The sequence below is a fragment of the Cryptomeria japonica genome, chromosome 11 (assembly GCF_030272615.1).
Source record: "Cryptomeria japonica chromosome 11, Sugi_1.0, whole genome shotgun sequence".
NCBI lineage: Eukaryota > Viridiplantae > Streptophyta > Pinopsida > Cupressales > Cupressaceae > Cryptomeria > Cryptomeria japonica.
The window spans coordinates 493,034,530-493,044,091 of NC_081415.1; the positions used below are offsets into that span (position 1 = coordinate 493,034,530).

The 9,562-nt window shown below is 32.7% G+C and overlaps 1 pseudogene; it reads right to left on the reverse strand.

The window, feature by feature from the left end:
- Positions 1-6,113: 6,113 nt before the first annotated feature.
- On the reverse strand, positions 6,114-8,152 carry LOC131068298 (uncharacterized; annotated as a pseudogene).
- Between the last annotated feature and the right edge of the window lie 1,410 nt (positions 8,153-9,562).

The following is a 9,562-nucleotide window of genomic DNA, read 5'->3' on the forward strand; positions in this document are numbered from 1 at the left end:
CTAATATATTTTTCTTCTACTACAAAATGTCTACAATGATCTCTTTTATATATAAGAGTTATTTTACAATCAGCCAAGTCGGTTTCCAAAGTTTTACAATAATAAACAAAATATATTCTACCAAAAATCCTATCGGCCTCTATGTGTCGGTATGGTTCCTTTCTCTACCGGTGCCAGTATGGTGAGTGCCGGTGTAGAGTCTTCTGCTGATGCCGGTGCTCTGCTGATGCCGGTGTAATTCCTTGCCAGTGCCATAGGATTGTAAGGTTGCCATCAATGACAAAACCTTCAATTACCTTCAATGTCTCATTGGAGTGTGCATATGCCAACATTATATCATAGATTTTTGTTGTTTATATTCATATTGTTGATTACATAGGCAAATATTCATTTAACTTTATAAAAGGGCACCCACCAAATACAACAAATACACAATAATGAACTCAATACAAGGAGTTTTGTAGGGTTAATTCAACATTTTAGAAAGTTAATCAAATCATATTCCACGATTGCAATGTTTTATATCATAGATTTTTGTTGTTTATATTCATATTGTTGATTACATAGGCAAATATTTATTTAACTTTATAAAAGGGCCACAACCAAATACAACGAATACACAATAATGAATTCAATACACATTTATTGGATCAAATATCAACATTTATATATATATAAAAAGGCATGTATGTCAAGTCAATACAAATATTACAAAAATGTAGCATATGCCATGTCCAAGTCGATATACAATAAAAATGTAGAATATATTTGCATGTATTGGTCATTCAATGACCACAACTAACACTATATGATCCTATACTTGTGGTGTATCATCAAAATTGAGCCTCTTCAATGCAATACGTGGCTCTTTAGATGGTTGCAAAACCACATTTCAAAAGCCAAGTTAGAATCCTTTTGTAGAAAATAGTTCACAATTATCAACATAACTATGCATTTAATTCTAATTTCTTTGCAATTGAAATGTAGATTACCTCATCGACTGATCTCGGATCTAATGTCTTCAAGCTCTATTTTCTTTGTCAGTCTTAGGAGTTTTCTTGAACACAAACTTCAAAGGCTCCAAGTTATGGCCAAACCGCGAAGGGGGCTATTGTAGATTAAATATACAATTAATACAATGTACTAACATATATACATCAAAAACACTAAAAATCTATAATATAGAGAACAAAAGTGTACCGGAGCCTGAGATGCTTCTCCAATAGACCGAGGAGGGTTCACCATTGATGGAGCAGCTCTCGCTATTACATGTATGAAAAATGATCAAAGATTAAATACAATTAATATAATGATAAGTATTGTAGGTTAAAAATAATTAATGTAATATATCAAACAAAAGTGTACTGAAGCCTGAGATGCTTCTCTAGTACACAGGGGAGGGCTCGCCATTGATGAAGTAGCTATGGATATTTCCTGTATGAAACAATGATAAGATTATAATTTATCACAAGTTTACATGTACACGTGCGTATAATCATCAAGTCAAGAAAATAAAGTAGAGATACGGGTAAGTGCACCAAGATGGTGTGCAAAAAAGTGAACACCCTCTAAAAAATGTCTAAAAACTACTAAAGAGAATGGGTTATTTTTAAATTTAAATAGCCCATTTGCGTTAAGGCTCGTATAACCGAGCCTCAATCCAAGCCAAAACACATTCGCGTTTTTAAAAATAAAAAACACATACAGGTTTTTTAAAACAAAAATGTGATCGCATTTAAAAAAACAAACAAAACGTGTGTGGGTTTTTGAAAATACAAAACGTGTACGTGTTATGTTTAGTAAGAAAAATACGTACGTATTTTGCTTAAATAAAGTTAGATTAGTAACATGGACTTGCATGCAATTCATTTAGCATTCCATTAGTTGTTTTAGGAAGATATATACATAAAATATAACATTTAAGTATAAGTTACATTTTCTCTATGTCTTTTATCAAAAATATAATTTATACTTTAAGTTATATTTTATGTATATATTGTCAGGATATTTGAGAGTGGTTTCAGATCTCTAGGAGTCATAATGCAGATTCTAGATTTTAGGAGATCTTATAATTTTTCAAATTTAGTCAAATTTTAGTAATCAGTGGGCTTGTATCATCACTCACTTGCTATCTCTCTATCTCACACTCTTTGTTTCCCCTAAGCTCTAGACCTATCTATTTTCCTATCTCTCTCGTCCTCCCTTCACCTTTCTCTATCTCACTCTCTCCTCTCTCCCCAAGTTTTAGATCTTATAATTTCTCAAACATAATCAAATTTTGGTAATCACTAAGCTCTCTCTCTCTCTCTCTCTCTCTCTCTCTCTCTCTCTCTCTCTCTCTCTCCAACTTGAGAAAATTGTCAATTTTACCATGTGTTCTGTCATATGATAGAAGGGCTTGAACATCTTCCGCCAGGGTGTCCTTCCCATATCATGTTATTTTAGATTTGGACTTCACACCCAAATTAGTAAGACACTCAACAACAATATTTACTTCCCGATAAGCATGAGAGATGAAGCATCTTTCAAAGGTTTGAATTATCTTAATTGAGGACTTAATAAGATTTTCAATAGTCCATGAAGTTCTATTATCCCCTTTTAGACATTTAATAATGTTGTTAGAATCACCTTCAATCCAAACCATTCTACAATTAAGACGCCTAAAACACATAGCAATGTCCAACATTTGATAGGCGCCCATGGCTTCCACAATCATGAAATAGTTTATATATATAGTATCGTGTAATATTTTGTTTAGTTTTTATTCTTACAATTTTTTATTGGAGTTCTATCTTGTTGATTATCTTGAAGGAATAATGATATATTTTAACAATAAATAATCTTACCATTTGAGTTTTTATTATAGGATTAGCTTCGACTCAGGTGGAAATTACTAATAAAATTCTAGGAAAGTTCTGAAATATTGGTAATTGGTTATGAAGTTTAAACAATAATTCAGTTACAAAAAGGGAAAAATTAGTGATGGTCCCCCTTATTTTTTAGTTGTAACCGTTTCAGAATTGCTTTCTTTTTGGACTAGAGCAGGGCGGTAAGGAAGGGAAAATAGGTCTGTGATAGGCATGAGAAAATTACCTTGACTCTATAATCATTGCAAGATCAATGAAATCTATCACGTGAAGAGAAAAGATCTTTAGAATTATTTCATTCTACCACATTGAAAATAGCATTCGATGGAAGAGAGCTGAGGCGCAAGGAAGACCTGCGTGTGTGCAAGTGTGTGCAAGTTCAAACGCAGTGGAGATGGTATGGGAGCAATAAACTTTTCTCTTCCAATATCTTGCACTTCATTAAAGATATTTATACAGTTCACTCTGATTTGTCTGGATTATCTGCTTCAAAAAAACAAAAAAACACCTAACATTGTCACATTGATAATAAAACCCACTTTCAATACACCATTGCTTCCCTTATATATCTTCCATCTGGTAGAGATTATTGTCAAAGTCCATATCAACTAGGATAACCCTAAGGATTTACTGAATTAGAAAGTTAATCTCTTAAGTTTTTTACTTTTTCTTAATAAAAAAAATTGGAAATTTGATCTCTTAAGGTTTTACTTATTTATTAAAATTTAGAAAATTCTTTTAGTAATAATTTAAGATTGATTCGACCAAAAAATAATATAAGATTGATAATTTTGTAATTAGGAGGATTAATGCATTTGGCAATAAAACTAACTCCACTTTCAAAATTATAAATATTAGTCATTTGGATTTAGGAATTTGGCACATGTAATGTTTATGCAATAATTACTATATAAGATACAAATTCTTGGATATTAGAGTATATCTTTACATTTTATTAACTTAAGTAAAGGCTTAATCTTCACAAAAGATGAACGGTTTGAAGATTATTATTATCAGGGAATAAACCTATCATTGGTAACTCTTGAATGCAAAAATATTAAGGATGAGATATTAAAAAGAAACATAAGGAAGTCAAACATCTTGAACATATAAATGAGCTCTAGATATGAAATTATTCAAGGATTACATTTGAAGTATGCTCATCCACTTTAAGAAAGATATTTTCCTCATCGTCTTATCATGTAAAGTGTTTTAACATATTTATCCTAGATTGTCAATTAAGGATTGCAAATATTAAGGATTGTCTCATCATTCTATTAATTTTATAGCTATTAGGTTGAAGAGGTCGCTTAAAATTTTAAGAGATTCTATGTATACACTATCCTTTCTCCTTAACCCACATAGTAAATTAGTTAATTGAAGATACTTGTAACTTGTGAAGTTATGAGAGTTGTCATGGTAACCAATAATTTATGATATTATTTATTCAATTTCGTTGCATTGGCGAAATGTTTAATTTAGGTTTTTTTTTTTCTATTGACATGAATTGCCAAATGCATTTATTTTAGTACCTATATTTTGTACAATTAGTTTAGGTTAGTGATAAGATTTATATTTTGTACCCGCTTTTATAAATTTATATGTTTTTTTTTTAAATTGTCAAATTGCAAAGTCTCTACGCATTCAAGTAGGCAAGGCCATCTGCGATGAGCCCCCAAGACTAGGTTTGGCCCTTAGGCCTAGCTCTTCTTTGAGTATGTTTGTTTTTGCCACTCCTTCCTAGTGGTGTGTGTGTACTTGTGGGTACAATGGGAAACTGCTATATGCTTGGTCTAGTTAAAGTAATAATACGATAAATATCTTGTCGGTCATGTATCTAGCATTTGGTAGATTTGATATTGTGCATCTAGTGGTGTAGGCATGTATGCAGGAACATGCGGTAGGACGAACTGAATGGGGGAGAGAAACTTAGGTATGAAGTGACAAATTTTTTTTAGTTGATTGTTGTTTAAATTATAATTATTATGTTATAGTGAGTATGATCATGATCTCTTTTAATAATTAGGTTCTATGATTTAAAAAAAAAAAAAATTAGTTCTACTTTTTAGTGGTGTTCACTTAGGTAAGAAGTGGGCATTACAATATATTTATTTCAACATTATTTATTAAATATTACTATACATTAATATTAATCTTTATTGTTGTTCTCCAAATTAAATGTCTCATATATTTTCATTTAATTTACTAAAATAAGATTCTGATTTATTATTCTTAACTCTCTTTCATTTATGAATATAATAGACATACTATATAATTCTAAACATATTATCTGACTAACATATTAAACACATATTTATACTTAAATATTAATTTAAATTCAAAACATAAATATAGATTGACCATAAACATCAATTAATTAAAATTTAATGTAGATTTATATTCTGTTAATGTTTATATTCAAATGTTCTTCAGTAGGGGCTTCGGCCCTAGCTCACCCGGTCGTGGATCGCAACTTAAGGCGTGGGTATGCTCCCCATGGTCTTGAGTTCGAGTCCCCGGCTGTGTTAACTCTGTGTGTGTTGCTACCTTGTGAGTGTGTACTGTTAACTCTGTGTGTGTTGCTACCTTGTGAGTGGGTTGTACACACTGGGGGATTAGTCTTGCTTCGGCAAGGACACCTCCAGATTCCACGATAGTGAATATAAAAAAATGTTCTTCAATATGCCACCATAAAAAATCTTTCCTAAAATAGGTTTATGAATCTTTCTAATACATGGAAAGTTTGTCATAAATAGAAATATTGAGATGTCTAAGCTTTTAATATGTTCATTCCATATGAATGGATAATGACACATTCAACTAAATAAAATTAGATTCAAATCAGTGCTCTTAGAGATGAAATCAAATGCTAAAACCTATTTATATTTATGCTATGCTTGAATCTCCATCAGAACAAAAGTATCCAGGCAAAAGAAAACATAAAAAATGCGTTATCAACTGATTCAAACAGGTAATATATACACTGTGTACCATCAGTGACCTGCTAGTTAAATTATTAAGATTCTTATTAGAATAACCAGAACTTATTGCCTATAACTTTGCAATAAAATGCAAATGGCATTTAATATTTCAGAGCTCTGCAAAACGATTGAACTATAAAAGGTGGAAAAATGCTTGTACACTAATCCAAGAATCTATCTTCAAACTCTACTTTCTCTTGTATAACAGAAATTTCACAGAAACAGAGTAATTATGGTGATACTAACAGTAGACTTCATACATCCATGGAAATAATCAAATCAGTGCTTTTCAATATAATACTAAACGTTAATAACTATTTGTGATTATTCTACATCTCCATCTTAACTGAAGTATCCGGATCGAAGAAATTAAAGAAAAGCCTAAGCATAAAGCATGACAATTGTTGAATCAACCAACTAAAACAGGTGATATTGAAATAATCAGAACATAGTACATATAACATTGAAAAAACATATAATATTTGAAAATCCCTGCTCATGGTTGCAGTTTACAACGTGGGGAAATATTCATACAGTAATCCAAGAATCTTTGTTCATACCTTCGTCTTGTATGAAATAAATTTCACAGAAAACAGGGGACAAATAATCTTGCTTCATAGATTCTTACACCATTTCTTGATTTATCCAGATTCACACAAATGCACGTCACTTTGACAGATTGACATTAAATGGCAACATTTTCTACATGCTTTCATATTCTTTCTCACTAAACTGTTGTCTTGTCTTCTGGAATAACCTCAGCATTTTGCTGTGTTTGGGGTGGGGATGATGATGGTTGAAGAAGGCGGGGCCCACCATCAAGCCAGGGGTGAAGAATGGCTTGCATTGCAGAGGGTCGCTTTTCCGGTACAAAATGTAAGAGAGCAATAAGAAAATCCCTGAAATTATCTGCATCCCTTTTGGCAAACCCAAAGTTATCTCGAAGCAGATTGATCGATGTCCTTCCACACTTCCTATAGCCTTTTGGATTACCCTTCTTGTCGAAAACTTGTTTAGAAACCTTGCCACCCGGAGCAACTCTCATGGGCATCACACCAAGGAGTTCCATCATTAAGCCCAGATGATTTGCATCCCTCTCTTGATCGTTCTTCCCCCGAGGATTAAACAAGAAATCACCTGTGGCAAGTTCAAAGGCAATGCATCCAACAGACCATATATCTGCTGGAGTAGAGAATAGAGATCCCATAAGGGTCTCTGGACACTTGTAACGAATTGTTTGAATAGGAACAATTAATTCAATAGGGAGCTGTAGGGCATTACCCAGATCAGCTATCTTGCACTTAAGATCAAGGGACGCCATTGTACTCTTCTTCTCAGAAAGGCTGTTAATACCGAGTTCTCTAATTTTCTGTGCAAGGTTTTCTTCCCAGGCCCCAGACAAGATCTTTTTGTTGCTCCGTGTCTTTCTTTGTACAGCTCGGGCTTCGAGACCCAACTTCTCCTCTACATCATCATTTGCTGCAATCCCACAATCTTGAGCTACTAATTTGCCCTTCTGTTTCAATCCCATCTGCTGATTTCCTGTCTTGCAAATATTTGATCCAGAAGATGAGCTTGTAGCGATGGGGGATTTACCTTTGTTAGAAGAAGGTATAAGTGGGACACCAAGCTTCTTTGGATCTTTTTCGGGGTCAATGGTGGATGGCAAAATAATGTTTTCCGGTTTGAGATCTGTGTGAACAATTGAAAGTTTCCCATGCAAGAAGTCAAGTCCCCGCAAGATATGAAAACAGATTTCCTTTACCATGTGCAATGGAATTCCCTTCCCACTATAATGACTGAGAAGTGTCCTTAAATTGTCTCCTAAAAGCTCAAGAACCAAACAGAAATGCTTCCCATTTGGTCCAGTGTGAATGAAATCATCAAGCAATTTAACCACACATTCCTTGTCCTCTGGATCAGCCTGTGCTATTGCTTTCAGGGTTCGAGTCTCACGAAGGGCCGTTTTAGTATAATAGCTATCATTGCCCTTTGATATCTTGAGGGCCACATATTTGTTGAGTTGGGTGTCCCAGGCAAGCCAAACAGTGGAGAAAGCCCAGCTTGGATTGCACCACATAGCGCTCTTTATTCAAGAGATCGCCTCTATTCACAGGGTGGTATCCTCCCTCAACGTAATTTTCGGAGCCCTCCTCTCCTTTGCCCCTGTCCATTCCTTCTGCAAATGGGTGTAAATACAATGGCTAGAGACAAGTTCTCTTCACCTTGGACTTCTTTCTCGTTGCCTATAGACGAGAGTTGGCTATGTGAGAATCCCCAGAAGCCTTCCTATTAGAGGACCACCAAAGATTACCGTTGTGGGGATATAAAAGTTTAGATTTCTTTTCTTTGTTTCTTCCCGTTTCTCTTCAAAATTCAAGATCAAACCCAATTCATATACTTTTATGTATGCCCAATGAAGTCAAGGAACTTAAAGTTAATAATGGACTCATCGCATCTTATGGCTATTTGATGTAAGTTGAAATTATATTGATATATATTTAAATATGGTTAATGAAGTGAAGGAATCTGAAGTCAGTAGTGGATTCAATCATATCTAACAGAGATTTGATGTAAGATCGAATTTAATTGATATTTTTAAGATGGTTAATAAAGTCAAGGAATTTGAAGTCAATAGTGCACTCATCATATCTAATGGCATTTTGATGTAAGATCAAATTCAATTGATATACTTTTAAACATGGCTAATGAATTCAAGTAACTTGAAGTCAATGGTGGACTCATGGTTTGAAATGGCTATCCAGCTGCTAGGATGCACCAATGCATAAATTACCCTCACACACCATCACTTATGATTTATGAATCAGTAAATCCTAGGGTTGAATAGCCTCTTTGTGCATGGCCCACAATCTATAATATATACAATGGAAGAAATCAACACTTTTATTTATTTAGTTCATTATATAGGAGTGGAAATCTTCTCTATAGATAAGTTGAAGCAAGCCAAGTGTTCTTATTGTAAAACTTATTAATTTATTTTTATCATTTTCTTACGAGTTGAGATGGCTTTCTTCACTCTTATATTTGTTTTAAGGAGTTGGTCTAAATTATATTTCAAAAATCTTGAATCTCCATAAAAATTATTAAGTATATCTATATTTTTGCGACCATTATTTGAAAGATTACTTGAATATAAATTGGCATTACCACATTAAATAGATGAACAAACATACCATACTAACCAAACAAACAACAGCATATAATCAGTCATTATTCATTATCTTTTCTTAATCTAAAGAGTCTATTTTGAGAAGTACACAAATATATAATTATCTTAAGAATGTGTTTCTTTAAAATGGATTATAATATTAAATTTACATGTTTGTCTTATTTACGATACATAAAAGATATACATGTTTAAATCAAATAAAAATACTATATTGATATTCCACTGTTGTAAATTTATAAAAGTAATATTTAATTTCTATATTTCATTCAATTAATAAATTTTACTTGAAATGAGTAAAAAATATAAATGTTTATTATATTTTACAAATATTTCTTATATTATTTGATATGATTTGTAAACTCTTTAAGTTTAAATTCGAGAATCACAGAAGGATTGAACTACTTGCTACTTGTTTATGCAAATGAATTTTACTTTTAAGAGAATAATATTGTGACCAAAACATAAATTGGCAATAAAAGAGGGGTTAAAATTTATTCCAACAAGAAGAAATACAAAGCGGGGGC